General features: G+C 39.4%; 1 protein-coding gene across 6 annotated transcripts in view; it reads left to right on the forward strand.

The window, feature by feature from the left end:
* PIK3R1 (phosphoinositide-3-kinase regulatory subunit 1) overlaps positions 1 to 22,838 on the forward strand; it is a 79,615-nt gene that overhangs the window by 28,524 nt on the left and 28,253 nt on the right. The gene's annotated exons all lie outside the window — the stretch shown is intronic.

Below are 22,838 nucleotides of genomic sequence, written 5' to 3' on the forward strand. Positions count from 1 at the left end.
TCCCCTGGAACATGTTGTGTAGTCACCTCCAGTATTCTTTTTACATTGTATGTCTTCATCACCTGTGTTTTTTAGTCGAGAGCCATTCCAGAGCCTTTAATGTGCCATATGGATATATTCTATACTTAATCTATGCCTTATTTGGGGTAATAAAACTGTCAAAACCATGCTGCCCCTCCCCATCCCCCGCAAAAAGGCTCCTGTTGCTTTTGTTTATTTAATGTACTTCTTTTTAAGGAGATGTTCAGGTGTTCTTTGTCTCTTACAAGGCCAAAATTACAGTAACTTAATAAATTAGAGCTATTTTGCTTTTATGATAGGGAGGATAGGAGGAAAAACTTTCTAAACTCAAATCTTTTGCCTAAATAGTCTTGGCAATAAAGATTGCCACCTACTGGTTAAAAGAAAAAACTAAAACTAAAAGTCACTTGCCAATCTGGTCAAAACAATTATTTTGATAGTACTCTTAGTTGAAGTATTTGGAAATGTATGCTTAAAAGAGGAGTCTTTGTTCTCTGTTTTGAATTTCGCAGCCAGTCTCATTAAATCATAGCAGATATTTAGAGACAGAAAGTGTGCAGCTCTCAGAGTCCCCTTTTTTAAAAGCATATTTTAAAAGAATTTTATTTTAATGGAATATTAGGTGGATAAATACATTTTTAACTGGATATATTGGAGGCCTGATGTTGAAAACACTTTTTAAACTCTCTTGTTAGTCTGAGTTTGCCTTCAGCACAAGCTCTGAAATCCAGAATTTCCTGTCCAACTGAAAGGGGACGGGCTTGGTGACACTAGCCTCTCATGCCACTCGATGCCAGGATTTGCGTCTCCGGATCGTGAGCACTCTACAGGGTCCTCTGTAGAACACTGCCCTAAGAAACCAGGTCTCCCCAGTCATTGGTACAGGAACATTGATCCTTAAGGAGCATTTGATAATTTAAAAAAAAAAAAAAGAAGTCATTTTTTATTGAAAAGTCAGAAGTGGTTACAAACGAGGAAAATGTTTTGTTTATTTTTTTAATATTTCTTTTCCCAATATTTGGATAGATACATAAATTCAATGATTACAAATACTTGTATTTCAATATGCAACACCGGTGTAGCAATTTTTTTATTATAATACTGTATCATCTTAAATCCACCTTTCCTCTGTGTTCCATATATCTGAACACCCTACAAATCTTGAGACAATTAAAATTTACATTGATTAGTGTTTTATTTGTGATTGTGTGTTGGTATGTATCCTAACAAACTCAGGAATAAAGCCACCATTCTTTCTGTATTTAGAATTTCAGGGTTTTTTATGTTAGGTACTTTTCAAATAACCATTTGATACCCTATGTTGATATTACACATTTGCTCAATTAATTTGGCAAAGTTTATCACCTACCCCTCCACCCCAGTTGGGAACTAAGTACTCTTAACAGCTAAAGAAAAAGGTAGTACAAGGGAAGTTGGGAGAACCATATGTTATTTGCTTTAATTCTTACATAGTACACCTATTATGTGTGAAAATATGTATAAACTGTTATAAAGCAACATATTGATGAATTTAAATGAGTAGGCACAATAAAAGCGAAAGCCAGACAGAAGAGTTTTTGGAGTTGAGGTCACAATAAATCAAGGAATGTTTTCTGAGGGAGGTAACACATTTATATTTTAGCAGATTCCTATGGATATCAGCAGTAGGTTTATACCCAGTGTTGCCGTATAATTTGAAATGCTGAGATAGAGAAGAGGTAACTTTGTGAACATTGTCAAGGAATTTAAGACACGAGCATTTTATGTAGGAGAGTTGAAATGTATTGTTATAGTCAGTCTGTGTAATTTCCTTCTGTAAAAACCTGCCCATTTACCAGTAATGATACCTTCTTTCTCTTCTATTTTTGTCCCTTCCTTTGGGAAAAGGAATACATACTTACTCATTATTTAAAATTCAGAGTCATTTTCCTGTTCCAGTTGGTTATGTTCCTACCATTAAAAGAATAGAATTAGGTACACGTGAAACTTTTACCCCTCTTAAATTTCTGCTTTTTCCAACGATCCAACTTTTATCCCTTTTTTAATTCTACTCTTTCAACCTGAATAGTGGTATCTCTCCTGGTTGTTGTTGTTGTTGTTTTTAAGTGAATTTCCATAAAAACAGGTGTACAGTGTTTTGTTTTGTTTAATGCCACCCAAATCGTCTATCCTGGCACTGCATGGGCCAGTCACAAAATCCAGTACTTGAACCCACGTGACTAAACCATTTAAATTCAAATTTATTTTTAAAGAACATTGTTTTGGGAATTTGGACTTTGTAACTAAACAATTTCTTTCTCCCAGTGAGATAGGTTAAGTTTTAGTAATTCTGTTACCCCAGGAGCTCCTGTTACTACAATACTGATTTAACCTCCCATAAAGCTGCATTTTAATAGATGTTTATAGGCATCACTTACAGAGCATTTCAAGTGCTCTTTGATTCAAACTGCTGGGGAAAAAAGGAGTTAACACAGATACTTTCAATCAAGCCACCATTTGCACATTCCACATAGAAGGCAGTTGCTAGACTATTTGGTGAGGAAGGAATGAATGAATGAATATCTATCTCATGCTGGTGACCTTCACTTGGTCCCCTGAAGGACTGGAGGCGATTCCCTAGGCACCCCAGGTCACAGTCATTTATCCCCTGCTTACTCTGTGCCATGTACTGGGCTGGATGTTGGGGCCACCATAACGAATAAGGCATCGTCACTGCCTTCGCTGAAGCTCAGAACCTGGTGGAGGGAAGCAGAGCGCATGCGTGCCGCACCGTGGGTGAGCTGTGTATCTTGGAAACCGGGAGCAGGCACCAACCTGCATCCTCTCTCGAGTCACTGCCCTCGCTTCTCTCCGAGGTCTCTGCGGCTGGGGCTGCTCCCCTGCGGTACCTCCCACAGGGTCTGGGATCTCGGTGACAGGCCCCAGCATGCAAGGCAAGGCCAGAGCAGTGGGAACCCATGCGATGCTCTCTGCCATTGCCAGATTGTTTCTGTCCCCTGTACCCCACCCCTTGTAATTCCCCCTGCTCTGTCCCCACCCTTGCCTCTGATATCATTGCAAAGGGTGGAGGATTGGATTATTCCCATTGGTCTTGACACACTTAGACATAGAGATTATTGTGAGTTAGGTTTCCATATTTATTTACTAAAATTTATATTACTCAAATGTCACTCAGATATGCCCATTTACAATCATCGCCAGTGAAGTTACTTTCAATAACTCAAGTGAAATAGACGGATGGTCTGATCTGGGGACCACCAAACATTATAACATTTCTGGGGAAAAATGTGTTCCTAGTTTTGTACAACCAACTTACAAATGAGCTTTGGAAACACAGCCCATATGTAAGTTGGAGGCTTCCTGTGCTGGCATTCAGCATTCTGGGAGAGTCCCGGCTTCACATGTCCCCAGCCTGTTGTTCCTAAAAGCGGTGCTGCTGGGGAATTTTGAATTGACTCTGTTGGAGTTATTACAGTTAGTTGGGTGATTTTGCAACCTCCGTATCAGTACCACTGAGCAAAGGACACCTAATTCATGCCCTAAAAGGCCCTTTTACAGTGACGAGCGTGTTTACCTTTTATATGTGTATACTAAAATTAACCTAGTGCTCCAACAACTTGTTGCCTTGAGACTCCCCAAGTAAGAGAAATGATTAATTTCTGACACAGTAACCAACTTTTAGGTATCCAAGATTCACCTTTAAAACCTATCAGCATGTAGTAGGAGTGGGTTACTGCTGTTGCTTTCAGACGAGGATCCCATTTAAACTATCCTAGGATTTAAAAAAAAAAAATTTGGCCATATTGATTCTCCAGGGTAGGTGATACAGTGGTTCTGTTGGCTAACATGGCCTTTGTCTTTATGGAAGTTAAAATTCCTGAATTCTAGATTCGATTTTAAAATATTCTAGAAATCTAGATTTCATAATGTGTGCTGGATATGTATTCTTGGTAAAATCTTTGCAACATATCCCTGGTAGTCTTACAATGCATGAGATGACTTACAAGATTCTTGATTCAGAAGAAAAAAGGAAGAAAAAAGGTGAAAACAGTGTTTTCTCAGTTGATTTTTCGATGTATCATTTTATGTCAAAGAGAAAAAAAGTAGTTTTTAAAATGAGTATGTCTTTATGAGCCCTAATTGTCCTTAAGAATTTTACTTGTTTGGCAGAACTAAGGGGGCTGGACGTCTGTAAGCTGTTGACTAACACTTACAGGAAATGCATGGAAGGGTCCTTAAGTCAGCCTCCAGGTTGGGGTTGGGGTGTGTGGAAGGTTTGGTTCCTGTACACCAGGATTAATTAGCCACTGATTTCTGATGATCAGCCCAGCTGCCAACACTAGGGAGCTTTACTTAGGGGCTAGAATTACAAATCCTATTCTTTATTTCAAATCTTCCAGCCTTTTCATTACTCCACTTTCCAGACTTTGCAGTTTTTTTAAATAGCCTTTCTATACGCAGAGGAAAAGCCCGCAGTTGGCAGCACCGTGACAGGGAGGAGGAGAGAACAGCATATCGTCCAGTGAGGGACTGGGCGCTCAGATCTGTGCTGGGTCCCGCCCGGGTGGCGGGCGGGGGATGGAACCACGGCCCTGCACACAATGTGCTGATCTTGGAGATGTTCTGGTTGGATCATGAGTTTGGGCTTGGAAAACCCTGCCTCCGGTTCACCAGCAGGAATGAAGCAGAATTCACGATTTGGTGTCCTAACACTTTAATGCTTGCCCAATGTTTGAGCAACCCCTCACATCTCCCCATTGAACGGAGGAGCCGTGACTCGTGTCACAGCAAGTCCAGCAGAGATAACAAAGGTCAGCCCCTTGAGCGTTTTCATCTACTGTTCAGACGAAGACCTAGACCACCCTCGACCCCTGTTGGCATGCCGTCCCAAACCCAAGATCAGCAGAATTACAGGCCCAATTTCAGGCGGATTCGAGGAGTTTGTGTCTGATGACGGGCAAGTACTTACATGTGTCTTTCATTATTTGGTTGCCTTAGGAGATGCTGTTTAAGTTGGCAGATAAATATATTGAAAGTAAAGCTTGTCACTGGTGAGATTACTGATTTCACCAAAAAGGAAAAAGAAAAAGGAAGATAAGAATCAAATGCCAAGGGAGAGAGAGAAGGGAGTGTGTAGCATTTAAAAGTATAGTGAAACCATCAAGTTAACAAGAAAAAAATGTGGTTTTAATTTGTTGTACTGGTTTGGGATGATAATATTTCGGTAGTAAACTGTAGGGTGGGTGTGTGGGTGGGTGTTCTGAATTTCAAAATCCTAGAAGTTATTTAGAAGTTTTAATTGGTTTAGTCCCCGATTTCATATTCTGATAGTAAATTAGTATTTTTCAAGGGACTTGCTGGTGATCAGAGCAGAGGCTGACAATCCCTAGGCCAGAGGCCCCCAATCTTTGTTGTGGAGAGGAGCTACCTTTTATTTCCTGAAGCCGTGAGCTGTTGGGGCGGAGTGTGCAGAGCCCGTTGGCCCAACCTGACTCTCTAAGCAATCTACCTGCGCAACAGCCCACTGCCAGCGGCTGCCTATACAGCTTAGTGGCTGAAAAATCTACCTTGTTTTGTGTTCTCTCCCTGAAGTTCCTCCTACTTTGGTTGTTTTTGTTTTGTTTTGTTTCATGTAACACTTGACACAGTATTTGATGGGAAAAAATGACTATGTGTCTAACTTCAGTAATGCAGGATGAATGCAAATTTATTTTCGCCTTCTCTCTTCCTAGCAATACTAATTCTATCTGCATTTCTGTTTTTCTCCCCAAATTAGTAATAATAGGCAGACTTTTTTCTTGAATGTTTTGGTTTCCATTAAAAAATTAACTGTTGGTGGTATTTCTGATTGCTACAGTTTCTATTTAAAGTGGGCCCTCACTTATATCTTTGTGTTTATGCATTGAGCTGTGGTTTCCCAGTCTCCAAGTCATTTCATGACACTTATCCTGCATTTCAGACAAGGATTTATGTGTCCCATAGGATTCGAACTGGACTTGGAGAAAGAGCCAACTAGCAAATGGAATAACTCTGTCTTGTGAAAGGTTCCAGCCCTTTTAAACTAGACTCGGAGAAATAGAAAACAAATATTCTTGGGAAGAAACTGGATTTGTTAGTACTTGGCTAGAAATTTTAGGAAAGGAAAGAACATTTCCTCTGGCCTCAGGAGCACATTCAATGTGAAATATCGCTGTTTTCAGAAGTGCTAAACTTAAATTTATTTTTGGGTCATTTATTTGACTTGAAAATAAATGGATCTAGTCCTTATAAAAAAAAGGGTTCAGAATCCTATTTTAAATAAAATGATAGTCCAGTAAGTTAGGCAAGATGTTCCCAGCATCAACTATTAACTAAAAACAGCTGGGACTGATGGAGGTGTTTGCAAATACCTACCATGAGCTGGAGCGATTGGTGAAATGTGGTACAAGTTACTTCCAGCTGCACACATTTGCCTTATTAGAGTTCTTTATGGTAAATGAAATGCATGCTTCATACGTATTTTGGTGTAATCATATTCCCTCAGCACTTGACTAAGCAGGTGGAATGTTTATTTAGTCAGAATGACTGCAAACAATGATCTGTAAACCCATCTGTATCAATTCCAAGAAAGAGCTATTAAATGTCTTCCTTTTAGTTTCCCATGAATCCCATTTTCTGTTTTTGTATTTTTATAACCTTTCCAGAATCTTGAGTGGCTTTTAAATGTTTGCCTTTTGGTAATGAATGTAGCATATAAATGTTGTATGTAAGTCAGCTGACCAAACTTTTTTGTTTGAGCAAAACTTCTGACAATCTGTCTGTGAACTTCCTGTTCTTCTGGGACTGTCGGCAAATATAAAGCTAGACCAGGAGACAGCTGATCCCAACGAAAGAAAAATTGTGCATTATAAATCTAAACAAACTATTTAGTTGTTTTGTATGGTCAATTCCCTTCTCTTACTCTCCCCCACTGCAGTTAGGATGGAAAATTGAAAGTTTGCTAAAAAGAATTTGGAGTGGAATTTTAGATTTGAAAAGGACCAAAGAGATTATTCAGTCCAATTTGAAAAAAAAAAAAAATCCAAAATGGGTGAATTGTGTAGTATTGGGACGCTAGATTCTCTATAACGCAGAAGTCATCTTAAGACTTTTCGTCTGAAACCTCTATCCAAAAGGGCATCTTTCAAAGACTTTGTTTTAGTGAAATCTTCAATTTAAAAAATGACCCTGTGTCAGGAATTCTAAGGACAGGGTTATGTGTGTTTCTGGAACATTGGTTTATATGTTGGCGTTTTTACCTTGGAGTTGGCCCGAACAGACTGATAAGTGTTGAGTTAGTCACCATTTGTAACTTACTTTTTACAACTTGAATGTGATTTAAGGGAAGACATCCTTAAAAGTGTTTGGCTTTGGTTCATACTCATAATCATGTTTCTTTTAGATCTTAAAATTTTATATAATACAGGAGAGTACTGTACGTAAGAGTGGTGTATGTGTGTGTGTATCTCTCTCTCTCTCTCTCTTTTTAATGAGGCAAAGGAAGCAGTATCCTAAATCAGGGTTTCCTGAGGTTCTGGATCTTATTCCTAACTTTTCCACTGGGTAACCTCCAAACCTCTTGAGTGTGTCCCTAGGTCACAGGGGTCTGGGAATGTGTGTGAATGGATGGAACTGCCCTGAGGCTGCTCTTGCTGGGGAGAGAACTCCTCCAAGGGAAATCAGTCTGGGGTGGCCTGGAACGGTAGTCACTGGGCTGATCCAGAAGCTTTTCAGAGCTTAACTTCTGAGATTTCTAAATGGATGATGAAATTTAACAGCCTCTAATTTTCTAAAAATCACCAAAGGAGAATTGTTTCAGCCCCTGATTAGCAAAGTACTCACTTTTTTAGTCCTCTTGAAATTTTTGTCAGATGAAGGTTTTCCCGTACCACAGATGTGGAAGGAATAACCCACTCTTCCTGATAAAGGGAGGTTAGTGTTGTACAGGAACAAATGGTGAATTCAGGGCTCTTCCGCGGTCTTTGGAGGTATTCATTCTCGACCAAGCTGTAGGCGAATAGCATCTTTATCTGGGTCAGCCTCTGATTCAGCCTCATCATCTCTTTCAGCAGTGGGTTAAACAAATGTTACTTGTCAGCCACTTCTTCATGACCCTTATGGACCAAGCATTAATTTGAAGTCATGCTCTGTGAAATAGTCTTGGGGGGAAATGAGTTAGTGATTTCATAAAGATAATGGGGGTTGGGGTAAACACTTAGGCTTGCTTATAAGGAACTGTATCTTCCTTTGGATTCTCAGCCTCCCTCCTTTCCTGGTACTGTATTCTTTCAGGACCCCACCCTGACTTGTTCCACTGCTCTTATAACTCAGGAGAGAAGCAGAGGGTGAAAGCGGAGCATACTGTCAGCGTGAGGCAGCTACTTCCTCTCCATTATTGGTAACTGTTGTCATTAATTGCTCCTGTAGTGGAAAGATTATAATATGCGTGTTCATGAATGTTTTGATGTTGTTTGGAACATTATTTATGCTTTGCAAAATTCCTCAGAAGCACCAATTAAAGTTTAGGACATCGATCTGCAAGACATTTCACATTAAAATGCTGATAACATCTTCAAAACCCACAAAGACGTGGGCTTTGCAGGCTTGGTAAATGAGTTCCTTTGTGGTGTGGTTTTTTCTGAAGCATCCAGTTGCAAGTATGGGACATTGAATTCATAGGAGTGTCTTCACAGAAATCCTTAAAACGAAGTGCCTGTTTGCTTAAAATAGCTCATCCTTCAAAGCAACTTGGATTACCCCAGCAAGATGTTTCTCTGTTATTTAATGAAAGCAGCCGGAACTTCACTTTTTAGCTGATTGTCTTTCTCTACCTTGACCCCCCCGCCCGACCACCACCACTTTCCTCTGGCCTTCGTAGGTAGATGGCCAGTAGAAGCTGCCTCTTTGTTAGGAGGATCTGCAAGTTTCCTCTACCCACCAGTTCCTCCCCCGTCTGTATACCACAAAGCCTGCTGAAATGTAAATGTAGCCATGAAGAAAAAATCCTTAACAAAGGGTGGGCCTTTGGTAATTGAACATTGATCTGTTTATGCTTTTGGCTTGCTGTCTGTTGGAAGACCCCAAAAGGGAGTAATATAGTCTAACAGTCAGTTAGGACAGGGAAAATGGGCATATTACACTATGAAGTTAGTAAGTTCTGCTCATACATTTTCTTGTGTCCTGCAAAATGGTCTTCTTCCTTTGTTCAGATCACTTTTTCAGAACAGATCAACATTTTCAGGCAGTCGCTGTATATGGCATATGTTATCTGGGTTTTTGTGTTTGGTTTGTTTGTTTGTTTCCTAACACCACACCATCTTTTTATTGTTCATCAATAATCTTTGAATTATTCATATGTTATCCTTAAGTACCGGCTAAGGAAAGGGCTGTTATTTATGGGTGTTAAAACCTCAGTGATACATTAGTTCAGGGTTTATGTTCAGTATTATTAGCAGGAATACATAATACAATTGTTCAATTTTCTTCCAGCAGCAAGTTCAATTCATAAAATCTTTTCCTACAGCACTTACTTGAAAGGATCTTAAAAATGACAACCCAATCCATGTAACTTACATGTAAGAAAACCAAGGTCCAGAAAGATTTGACTTAGAGGAGTCCAACCAATGTTCATTTAAAAAAAAACTTCCATGTGACACAGTGCAGGGTACAGTGACTAACACCCTTGCTCTAGGTCCCTGATCTGGAGACTTACCACCAAGTGCAAAGGCAGCAGACATGTGATTTGAGCCCAGGCCAAACAAATTCTAAAGTGATTGTTCTTTCATTTACATTAAGTGAATTACCTAAGGTCTCTTAGTGTAGACTCTCTGATGGGTCATAGCATATCATTAAGTTTCATTTTCACATTGTCCTTTGTCCTTCAAAATGTCTTTGATGAAGTGTTTTTGAACACTTTGGGAGAAATGGACCTCTTTATAAATGAGTATCAACAGATACTCACATCCTCTGTGTCTTGGTACCAGGAGTTTGGAACAAATTCTGTGAGTGAGCTCCCAGTGCTTACCTTCTTGGGCCTCTTTCTTGAAATGTTGGTTTACATCCTAAATTAATCTGGTCTCGCTCTTTAAGGCAGGCAGTATGGACACATGGTTAGAGACTGCACACTTCCTCCTGAGAGTCACTTTCCTGGGTGTAGTCATAAAGTAGCACATGACACCAAGGTTTGACCTGCATCACCAAGCCCGCGAACCATTAAAATTGACACCTTGGAAGTCTTGTGCTCTAGATACACTCTCTGTGTCAACTCTCTCATAAGGTCTGCTCTCCCAAACCTCTCCTTAGAAGTTCAGGCCCAGTGACCCCCGCTGCCTTCTGACTCAGAGCCCCTCCCCCGAAAGGGCCAGAGGTCTGCGGTGCATGCTCCCTGCCACTCTTGGTTCTTTTCTGTCTGCCTTTCCTGAATAATAATTTTTGATTCAGGACCTTCTAGTGATTTATAATGTGATCGTGTAATCTAAATTGGGAACTGCTTGACACTTCTGGTTTGTGACACCCAGAAAACACTTGAACCTTTTGAGAAAACAATAGCTGCTTGACTTTTTAAAGGAAGAGTTTTTCTTCTGGGCCCTAAGTGGAAGCCGATATTTGAGCTGGGACACTCGTGGTTTTTGTCTTGGAAGTGTCGGCCAGGAGCTGCGCGTAAGCTTCCTATTCCCTGTACTTGGGGAGAGTCAAGTTTCAGGACGGAGAGCGAGTAGCACGGGCGCCTGCTGCAGGTGGACAGCGTTAGACACCGCAGGCTGTCCCTTGAAGTGCGCCTCCTCTACAGCCCCGCGTCATGCTGCCGTTTAGCAGGAGTTTGAAGCCCAGGATGCACTTAATATTGTTACCAACACAGTTGAGAAATAGTTTCCAAGTCCACTAAGTTGCTGCTTCTGGGAAAAGGGAGTTGTTAGAGACTTTGAGTTTGAAGATACCACGCTATAAAAATACAGGTCCTTAAACCATCTTACTGGGAAGAAAGGCAGCTCTCTAAGGCCCCTGCCTCTGCCTCTAATACTAGGTACGCATTTCTACCTCCACCCCATTTATTTTAACTTCTGTTCATTTATTCTGTAGCCAACATCAGACACGTTAACGATCACTAGTTTTGTAAATGAAATTATGGCAACTCTTGCTGTCAGGATGTGAACCTCAGCAGACTTTAGATTTTCTGACATAATAGCTAGACTGTGCACCTTTCCCCAATATTGGGACCTTATGTCAGCGGTATTCAGCAGACTCTCTCTAGCAGGAGGCACACAGACACATTGAATACTCATTTTAAGGGCAGCCAGTAGCGGACGGAGGGCCATCAGATGAAACAGTTTTACTAATCAGCATTTCTGAAGCATCACCCTATAGGCCAGTTTAATATCCTCAGCCCACGCTGGGCACTGTGACAGACACCAGGATACCCGCCTCCTGGTATCCTGAGTGTATAAGGAGTGCTGCTGGTGCCCCAGCACTCTCCCTGTCCACCCAGACGAAATGCCTCTGCAGTAGCGTAAAGCTGTTTGCACTCATTACATACTGAGAGTGAAGAACACAGGGCTCGTATATGACCCGCTCAGGATATAAGGAATATGGTTCTTCTTTGTATATCTTTTTAGTTTTGACTTCAAAGCTAATCCATTCTCCAGAGAACCAGATTCACACTGAGGAGAACTGCAGACGGTGTGTGTCTGCCAGAACTGTGCTGCCCCGGCTGGGATCCACGAGCTGACATGTCGGTCACATCGAGCCACTGAAATGGGGCCGGTTCCAGCGAAGATGAGCTATGATCATAGAAGAACAAAAGACGAATGGAAAATATCTCATTAAAAACTTTTATATTGATTATATAGGAGTGAACAAAAGTAGGTTTACAGTTGTGAGTATACAAAACTGAACTTACTCTGTGTTATTTATTCTATTACAAACATAAACCTACTTTTGCCCACCCTTTATGCCGAAATGCTAATATTTTGGGTATGTAGGGTTAAATAAAGACTTAACCTGTTTATTTTTACTGGTAATGTGGCCACTAGAAAATTTAAAAAATTTCATATATGGCTTATAATTGGAAATCATCATTAGAGTACCAAAAGCCATTCTTTCTCTGAATTTCTGGTATAAATTCTACTTGGTACTGACTTGTATGTGCTGTTGGATTTCTTTCCTTTTTTAATCTAATTCAGTTTCTAACTTTTTTTAATTTATTGGAGTGGCATTGGTTAATAAAATTATGTAGCTTTCAAGTGTACAATTCTATGCTACATCATTTGGATTTCTTTTCATGGATACCTGTGTATTTTCTTCCAAAGTAACAAATTGCTCAAAGATGGGACCATGGAGATGGCCGGTCTCATCCTGTGACTTTCAGTGTTGAAGAGCATTGGCTGTCATCATGACTGGGAAGCTCTGCTCTCATTTAGTGGGCATAGAACAGATTTGCTCAACACCCTGTAGAATGGCATAGAATTCAAAGAATACAACATATAGGGAAACGGGCCAATCGAGGAATGGCTGTTCTTGAGCTCTCTACTTTCCATGCCTATTCTTTAGCTAGAGAACTCTCATCTTTTTGTAACTTCATTGTCTGGCTCTTGGCAGCCCCAGTTTCCAGAAGAATGCACTGGGCTATACGGGGGGCGGGGGGTGGGGTGGAAGCTGCAGTCTCCACAGAAACCACATACCCTAAAGGAATTTAGTGGGATGACACTCAATTAGTACAGAAAATTCCTTGGAAAGAAGATGCCTTTATGTCCTCAAAACCAGACAATTGCCACTTCAATCTTGGCTCTGCCTGGTCTAGCTGTGTGAGCCTGGGCACGTCACTTAACCTTTCTGCGCATCAGTGTTCCCCTCTGTAAAGTGGGGATGATGATGGAACCTTCGTCCTAATGAGATCATTTCAGACTGATGTGGGTTGTGGTATCTGCTCTGCCAGGCGCTGGTTGAGTGACCTTGGGTAGTCAGCTAACGTCTCGGTCTTCCCCACACACACAGTGGGGCATATGCCCTGCACAAGGCTGTTGTTATCATGACTCAAGGAAATGACCTAAGTGACTTGAGCAGCATCTAGGCCATGACCGTTTTCCTCCCTCCCTCAGCCTGACTTTCACGTTGCTCTCAGTTGCATGATCTCCACCCCCTTCCACCCGAATCATGATATATTGAAGCCGAGTTTAAGTTACAGCCTCTGATTTGTAGTGGTCTTGACTTTGGAATACATTTAAGAACATGTAGTGAGTTAGTTGTCTTCTATTAGATCCACATATTAAAATTGAAGAAGTGTTTTTAGTCCTTTTGAATTTGTCCATTCTGACAGACTGAAAATTTGTATCTCACTTAAAGTACTTCAAAAAAGCTCTCCCTCCATCTTAGAAATTATAGGTTAAAGTAGCCCAATGAAATATTATTAAATTTTGCCATTTTTCATTTATTTAATTCAACTCACTTAATTTATGCCCCCTGCCCCTGATATTTGAAGTAATTTTTTGCTTGCTACCAACACCAGGAATTTCCCAGGTGTCTTCCTGTGATTTTTACCATATTTGCAACAACATAGTGCCTAATGACAAAAGAGTTAATTTGAAAGTAATTCATAATTAAATGTAATTTAGTAATTTTATATTGACCATATGATCTCCTTGACTTTTATTTTCCAATCATAAAATTTAAGAACTAGTAATTATATTAGAACTTTTCTAAAAAAGATTTTATATATTTTAGAACTTTTTTAAAAAGGATTTTATTTACTTTCAGTGAGAGGGAGAGGGAGAGAGAAACATCAGGGTGTAAGAGGTACATCGATCAATTGCCTCTCACAGGCCCCCCGCTGGGGACCTGGCCTGCAACCCAAGCATGTGCCCTGACTGGGAATTGAACTGGTGACCTCTCAGTTTGCAAGCGGCACTCAATCCACTGAACTATACCAGCCAGGGCTATTTTAGAACTTTTTAAATAAACCTCACCACTTCACTGATATAGAGGTGGAGGCCCAGATATATTAAATGTTTTCCCCGAAGTTCCCCAACCTGTTATTGACAGATCTAGAACTCATGTCCTCACCTATTGTCTAATTGCTTTTTTCCTGCTACTGCACAGTAGCTTTTCAACTGTTTTTCATACGCCATAGTAACAATCATGCATATATAAGGGGTTTGTTTTTTTTTTTACATAGAAGTTACAGAAAGGATACAGTGTGTTATAAACCCCTTTCTACTTTCTCCAATAGGCTAACATTAAATGACCCCCAAAGTATTTTATGGACTAAAATGAATCTGTGCCTTCAAAAGGATAATGCAAAAAATGACCAACAGGGGGAAACCTAATACAGTCTTTTGGATTAATTTACTTAACTTCTAGCTCCTTTTTAAAAATTACCCAAGCGCCTATTGAAGCCAGCAAAAAGCATCTGTTGTTTTATTTATAGCCACAATTTCTAAGAAGCATATTCTATAGCAGATGAAAAAGAAGTTGACAGCTCATAATTCATAATGTTACTGAGCCCTAATCTGATAGAACAAAATGTACAAAACTCCCTCCCATGGTTCAGGTCCTATCACTTCCCTTTCAACTGAAGACCAAGTGGCGCAATGGAGAAATGGAGCTTAGGTGCTTACGGTTGTTAAGAAAGAGGCGACTCTAAGATGAGAATGCAGAAGGGAAAACCCTGCAGTGATCAATGATTGCTTTCACTTCTGGGCCACCCCCAACCAGAGTCACCGGGTACTTTTTCATTAACAACATCACAGGTATTTTCATTTTAGGAAACCAGCATTTTCCTTACTGTTCCCACTTTTCACTGGGAAGTTGTAGTTGTGGGCTGTCTACAAATTGTTAACAGTGTATTTTCTCCCCAGAAACTCTAGGGTTGATTGAAATTACTGATTTGAATAGTGTCATACCTGAGTCCAGCTTAATTTTTGACTTCACTCCTTTTCTTTTACCAGTTAGCACAACTTTATTTTATATAGCCACCTTTTCCCTGCAGACTTTTAAGCAATTATAAAAACACACCCAATTTTCAGCTATCACTTTCTGTATTTTTTTAGCTTATTTCTGAGACTCCTTGGGAATATGGGCAGTCTTCTCTCTGTAATCAATATATATTTTATATTTTTGCTTCTGTTCTATCTGTAGGGCCTCCTGTATATCAAGGTTTTGGGGGTTTTTTTTGTTTGTTTGTTTTATTTTTTTTAAGGGTAGTTTGGTCTGCCACAAATAAGCCTCCAAACGTATGCTTTATTTTCCTAAGCTTGTTTGAGAATTTAATATGATCCGACTGCTGCCCAGATTGACCCATCTAAAATTGTTATCTTTAAAAAGAAAATTATAACCAGAATAAGTCCATGAATTTCTTTACCTGAGAGGTGAATAGTTTCTTGTTCATTTCACTGACAATCATAGTGTATTGCAAGAGATGAAAAGTTATTAGCTGACCAGAATTAATCACATTTGTCTGAGCTACTGAAAGTATATTGCTTCATTAAAAAAAGAAAATGAAAACTGACTCCTCACACAATTGTTTAAAGTTGTGTTTACTTTATCTCAAAAAATTACACCCTTTTTATATATGGATAGCTTACTTACCAGTGATTTTTAAGAAACTTTTTGAAAGGAAAAAATCTGACTATATACTATATTTTATTTTCTTATGTAATTTTTATGTATTAGCTGTTAGAGAATTTTCCATTCCATATATATTTTTTGGTGTCTTCTCTTTTTTGCCTTTTTTTTTCCCCAATCCCACGGACAGTTAATTTTTATTTCTCTTTTCTCCCTCTCTAATGATAAACACTTTAACTTCCTTCATATACTTATTAAGCATATCTTAGTAAGATTTTATTTTGGGCTCCTTTGAAATATAAGTTACAAAATATATGTATTTGTAAATCATTGTGGGGCCCTATCTCCACCCAATGATTAAACAGAATAGTCCATTTGTACCTTGCTGAAAGTGATAAGTTAGCCAGCTATATTTAGCTGAATAAAACCCATTACATCCTTGGGGAAGAATGTGCTTAGTTTAGCCTTATGAGAAAATATTTAATAAATGCTGCCCTGAAAATATTTAGCCTGGCTGAGTGGGCTGGCAAGGATTCAATCCTGATAGAGCAGAGGTGATGGTGAGAATATGACCCACCAGTCCCAACTCAAGTGGAACACATGCATATGTCGTCACTAAAGGTTGTAATTGTGTGTATCTCCTGTTGCCAAGAGCTCTTCCATCCATATCCTGCAAAGATTTTTCAACCGCTCCTCATCTTTGTGACTACAAGAGTGTTGTTGTGTGTCTGCTTAATGAGGCAACTGAGGTTCAGAATGATTATGGCTGACTTTGAGGTTGACCAGCTCTTTGAAGTCCTTCCTTTAACCATTTACTGCTGGCATGACTGTGGCCAACTTGCTTAACTTTTCTTAGTCTCAGTTTTCTCATCTGTAAAATGGGCACAATTGCAGTACCTCCAAGGTTATAAAGATTAAATGAGACAGAGCAGTGAGCACAGTTGTCAATACTAAGTGTTGAATACATGAGAACTACCAGTATTAGTACTAATACTAGTAATTTGTTAGGTCAGCCTTTCTAATATTTCCTATTGCTCTCCTTGGCCCCCCCTTGGCAACTCTTCCCCCCAACCCCCATCATAATTTAAACAGGTGAGTCCTCTTGAATGTGGCAGGAGATGGGAAAAGCCCTGGGGTGGGCATTGGGAGAACCAGGTGCTAGTCTTTGGCCTGAACGTACTGTGGGAACTGGGCAAGTTGTGGCCATGTGATGCCTTTGCAGGGATGGGTGTGGAGATGCACAGAGCAGCAGATCCCCTACTGCTAATCTGTCTTTCTTGATATTTAATTAGGTATCCTGTTACACCTAATTAGATTTCATAGCTAGACCCTCTGCGTCAGTCAGCATCACCTGCCCCCTGGGATCTGGTGTGAGACCAGCCCATGAAGCCCAGGGCATTTAGGCAGCAGGTATGAAGTACGAAGTTTAGTGGTTAGGATTCTGTCTCCCACCAAGATCTGGATTTTCTCTCTGTGATCGAGGGGCTCATGCTAAATCCTTGCTCCTCAAAGTGTGGTCCAAGGGCCAGCAGCATGGACATCACCTGGAAGCTTGTGAGAAATGCAAAACCCTGAACCGCACCCTGGCCTGCTGAAGCCGGTTATTACTATGCACACTGAGTTTAGAAATTACTGCCCTTGGGAATATTCTGGCAAACAGAAGATCTTTACCAAATACCTATAGAATTGGTGTTTGACATTGATTTTTTCTAGACTAAGGTTTATTTCCTCTCTTTGGGTGTAGTATATTGGCTGCCACGATGAAATCCCAAAGACTGGGTGGCTTAAACAACAGAAATTTATTTCTGACAGTTTAAGTGGCTGGAAGTCTGGGGGCCAGCCTGACTGGGTTCTAGTGGGGGCTCTTCCCTGGCTTGCAGACAGTTGTCTTCTCTCTCTGTTCTCACGTAGCAAAGAGAGACAACAGAAGCTCTCTGGCATCTTTTCTTATAAGGGCACCAATCCTATAATAATGGCTCCACCCTCAGGAGCTCATCTCAACTTAAGTACTTCCCAAATTTCTGATTTCCAAATACTATCACATTGGGAGTTGAGGTTTCAACATATGTGGCAGGGGGTGGGGGGAACAATTCAATCTATAGCAATTGATTTCTCTAACTAACTCTGAAATGTGTCAAAAAAATAAAAGAGAGGTTGGTAGACAGACATGTGATAAAACAGTAAAATGTCACTTTTGGCCTCTATGATGAGGATATAAGGGTATTCACTGTACAGTTCTTTCAGCTTTTTGGTAGTATATTTAAAAATGTCAGAGAAAAACCCTGCTTTTTCTGTACTTATTAGAATGGAAGTTGTGGCTCTTTTCTCTGATTTCTATCCAGGCTTCCTTCACACTGCCTGTTGCGTCTAGCCGGACAGATTTTTCCACCTTGGCAGTCCAGCCTCCCTTTGCGCTCTCTCTTTGGTCAGTCAGCCAACGTCCCGCTTCTGCGCAGTTAGTGAGCTTCCAGCATAGATGAAAATGCTTCTTTCCGGTCCCAGTTTTTCCAGTAATATCTTTCTGTGCAGACCCTCTGCCCTCTGCTGATCAGAGGAGGATCCCTTTAATTCTTACGAGGTTGGGCTTCTCAAGTTATATTGGAAGACTCTGTTTCATTCCTTGTGAGCATTTCTCACATTATATTTTATACATTTGACTGTGAAATCTATCAGATATAAATGGAGAGAAGTGAGTGCCTCCAGAGGTTCACCCGGAGCGTTGAGGGAAATGGCAAGGCTCACGTGGAGCCCCCACTGCCCTCTTGTTATTAAAGGGGCTCCCATTGCTTTCTCCTTATGGTGTTAATTATCTGCATTGCAAAATGTTTTATCATGAGGGAGAATTGTATGAAGTGTACCAACTTGCTTATTTGGTGGAATAAAACTGTGTAGCTTTATTTACTCATGGGATCAAGCATCCAATAACCTGTGTATCATGTAACACCCTTATCACAGTTACCCTTTAAATTAGGGAGACTTGGCAGGAAACTTTGTCAAACTCCTCACAGGTACCGTTCCTTGAACGGGACCTGTAGGTAGACTCTGGTGGAGAGAAAGAGATCCAAGCCAAACTTAGGGTCACTGCCTATGAGCTTTGTTACTTTGACCAAATGACTTAATTTCTCTGTCTCAGTTCCTTCACCTTGAAATTGGGGATAATGGGAACTAGATGCCTTTGAACTGCGGTGGATAATAAGTGAACACATACCTGTAAAATACTGCTGGGATGTGGCTCCTAATTGACATTCAGTAATATTCACTTACTTATTCAACAAATGGTCCAGCGTCTATTGTGTGTGTCACATGATTCTTCCTCTTTTCTTTCCCTTTGGGGGCCTCACAGTCATGCTGCCGGTAGAGTCTTTCTAAGCCAACAGACCAAAAGACCAACTTCCCTTATAAATCTTTAGCCTCCTGAATCCCACTGACTCAGCTATAAATTTTTTTTAGCTGAGAAAATGAGAAAATGGGGAGAGAGGAGTCTCTTTCTTCCCCATTTACCTCCTGTCCAGCATTTTAATTTGCTATGCACTATAAATGGTAATCTTTCGATCAGACTCCAATTTAGGTGATAGGAATCACAATTAATTAGGCTAGCCTATCCAAGGTTAAGTGTAATCTTGCATTTCAGTTACCTCCTAACTCTGAGGCTCTAGCTGAGGCCATCAGAAGCAAAGCCTTAACTTCTGCTTATGTTTAGTAAGACCTTTGCTTGCTGTTTGTTTCCTATACTAGTCTGTTTTCTAGAAATAAAGCTAAATGGGCAGAGGATCTCAGATCCCCTTCATTGGTTTTTAAGCTGTGGAGCAGGGAGAGATAAGTGGGGGGAGTCAAAGATACTGAAGACTCATTAGTGTAGGGTATCTGAAAAGATTTGCCAGCTTGTTTAAATCTGTTCATAACTCTTTTAATCCCTTTTAACTAATTATTGCTGGAAATAATGTAGTTATGGCTGAAGATTTATTTTACATCTGGTCTTTTTATTCCTACTTACAGTTGCCCATATCTGCCCCCCCCCCCAAAAAAAAGCTTGTTTCCACCAAGTGCAGTATCATTTCAACTTCATTTTTTTTATATTGGAAAAACTGAAATATAATAACTTAAATAGATTAGTATGATAGTCTTCATAGGGAAAAAGTGCCATATATTGAAAATGTGATATTTTAAACATGACTTCTGAAAAAATATTATGTATGTTTATGTATAGAATGAAAATCAGAAGGCAGATATCTACCCTCTTATATGCCTCCATTTTGCCATCTTTAAAAAGTATCAAGTCCTGGTTGTGTGACTTGGTTAGAGTGTCTTCCTGTACACCAAAATATTGCGGGTTCAATTCCCAATCAGGGCACAGATGGAATGCAACCAGTCGATGTTTCTCTCTTTCTCTCTCCTTTCCTCTCTCTCTTAAAGCAATAAACATATCATTGGGTGAGGATTAAAAAATATTGTTAGATAATAAATTTTAATCTTTAAAAAAGCATTGAGAATTCTCTCTTAATAATAATAGTTTCTGGTCTTAAAATGTCTTTGCAATTGGGTATTCTAAAAATCTGTTAACAATAATAATGAAAAAGATTATATGAATAATTCTAAATTAATCATAGATACCCATTAGTTGTGCCTTCTGTATACTGGGCACTATGCCTGCCGTGTTGATTTATATTATTTACTGAGTCAATATTACTCTAATAATTATTCCCATTTTACAGATGAAGAAACTGGGGTTCAAGTTAATTATGTCCAAGATGACATTCAGTAAGTGACAAAACCATGAGTAAAACCCAGGTCTCTTTGGCTTTAAACCTGTGCTTTTCATAATTTCTGTACTGCTGGTTAAACAGGTATGCTCCAAAATTAAGGAGCCCATAATTGTTTTTTTGCTTTGCTTAATTTTTTTTTTAGCTGTAGTATCTTAGCATTTGTTAGGGCTTTGCCCCTAGAGTTTAAGAAGTTTAAATGTTCATGGTGTTAACCATTTTATGCATATAACCATTATATGCATATAAATGTGCTTAAAATGTTTAAGGAAAGTAATTCTTGCCCACCAGAATGTACCTTTTTTAATTTGAAATAATGAGAGACTGTTTCAGATAGAAATCAGGTTTGGATTCAACAACAGTAATTAGATAAACATCTTGACTTAATATTGATCCACACTTTGCATATTCACCTTCTTTTCTGTGTATTTGTATTAGATTTTCAAAACTAAGTGGCAGTTTTTCATACACTTCCAAGTCGTTTCCATCAGTAATGAAATACTTGGCTTGAGCAGTCTCTGGAGTCCCAGAATTTCGGCCTAAACTTTCCATTCGTCCCTGCCAGGCACTAAGTCTAAAATATCTTTTTTTATAGAGAACGCCTCCAAAAGGTGCGGCTGTGTGCTGGTTTCATCTTGCACTTTGTAGCGGTGTTGGCACCACTTAACGCGAGGAATGCCACTGTCTCCCACACACTGCTGGTGCCCAAGGACTGTTCAGGCCTGTCCGTGTTAGTGGTTTGGGAAGGGCCTGAGTTTGGAGAGAAGGCTCCCTTCTGTTCTGTGTGATTGGTTGTCACTAGGGCAAAGAGGGGAAAAATAGAACTAGTGGAAAACGCCGAATCTGATGTGTCATCAAAAATTCTTTCTACAACCTGGGGCACCTAGTTAAGTGTCGAAGACTAATTCCTCTCTCCTAAGGACACAATACGTCTTGGCTTCGCCACTTTCAGACCCTTCTGCTGTTCTTTTTTTGTCTTCTTTCTCCTTAAGTAACACTGATTTCTTCTGATGAAAAAAATGATTCAGCTAAGTGAAAAACTGGTATTGGATTATAGTATAGGAACCTGCACTCACCAGATTCTTAAGAGTGGACTTCGCTCTCCAGATTTATACACCGGCTACCACAGGATTCACAACTAAAAAACATTCCTCATTAAGGTATAAAAATCTGTCTGGAGGATGAAATGGAATGAGAATTTATATGCAAACTTTGTGAGGATCATACTAATTTCTGTATATGATCCATATAGTTTGTATATTTTTTTTAGTTCCATTATGTTTTGGTTTATTGAACTGTATGATGTGGGGCTTTATCATGGACTTTTTAAAGAACTTACCAAATTTGGTAATTCCTCGCAATTGTCATTTCCTGTTGGAATTTCTTAAAATGAGATCTCATGGAAAAGTAAATAATGACCTTGCATATGTAATATAATTAAAGGAATAGTTGATTTTAGGATTGTTGAAATAATTAATATTGTGGTTCAGAATCCTTTTTTGACTTTTGGTGTTAATTGATCCTGTTGCCTGAAATAAAAGATGTGAACTTCAAAGGTTTCTGGGTAAGCTGCCACTTTCCCTATCTTTAAATATTTTAAAGGGGAAATGGATTGAATCACAGAATAGGAAATCCTTGCATTGTTATTTTTAAAAATCATCTTTCCTTGTAAAGTTTACGTTTTAAAACTCCCATTGCAAAAACTCGACCAGCTGTGATGATTCATAGATTTAGGTAATAAAGCTTTTTTCAATATTAAGAATTTAGAGGGACATTCAGTATATTTCAGAAGGAGTACCTGTACTTCCTACTATAGACATCTAATTTCTGTTCTTTTTGAAGTATTCTGGTGTGCACTCTGAGAAAACTTCTAGATACCTGATTGCTGTCATGGTGTTTAAAACTCATGTAACACTTGTATGAGTGAAACAAATGATATTTTGTAACTCAGGATACTGAAAGTAAACTACCATTTATTTATTTTTTATTTTTTTGGCAAGGAATCATTGAAAGAACTAAGGAAAGAAGGTTTTTGCCTTTTTTCCCCCTTCAGACTGAAGTGAAGAAATACAATACAAAGACAGACACACTTTTATATGTAGTATTTGCCAACTCAGTAATGTAACAGCTGTTGGGTGTATATTCCAGTCGCAATGAGGTGAAATCTTTAATTATCACTTAATTTAACATTCATATTTGCCTGCAGAAATGATTGTTTTGATAAGATTCTGGAAGGAGATAAACCTTTATTAAGTAATTCCATTTTCAGTTGCCAACTTCAGAGATTTGTTTTTTTAATTTAAAAAGCATAATGCTTGTGTAATATATGAGGGAAGAGAAGTAGAACGGGGCTAGTTAATTGGATGAGTGTTGGGTGGATATGTCGATTCGTGTATTTACGATTTAATCTTTAACTTTCTGCATCTTGGCGTGAGCTCAGACCTGTAAGTTTGAGAGGGCTAAGAAAAGGCACTACAGTGAATC

Source organism: Pteronotus mesoamericanus, unplaced genomic scaffold (assembly GCF_021234165.1).
Source record: "Pteronotus mesoamericanus isolate MK-2021 breed Mesoamerican mustached bat unplaced genomic scaffold, CSHL_Meso_final contig_50, whole genome shotgun sequence".
NCBI lineage: Eukaryota > Metazoa > Chordata > Mammalia > Chiroptera > Mormoopidae > Pteronotus > Pteronotus mesoamericanus.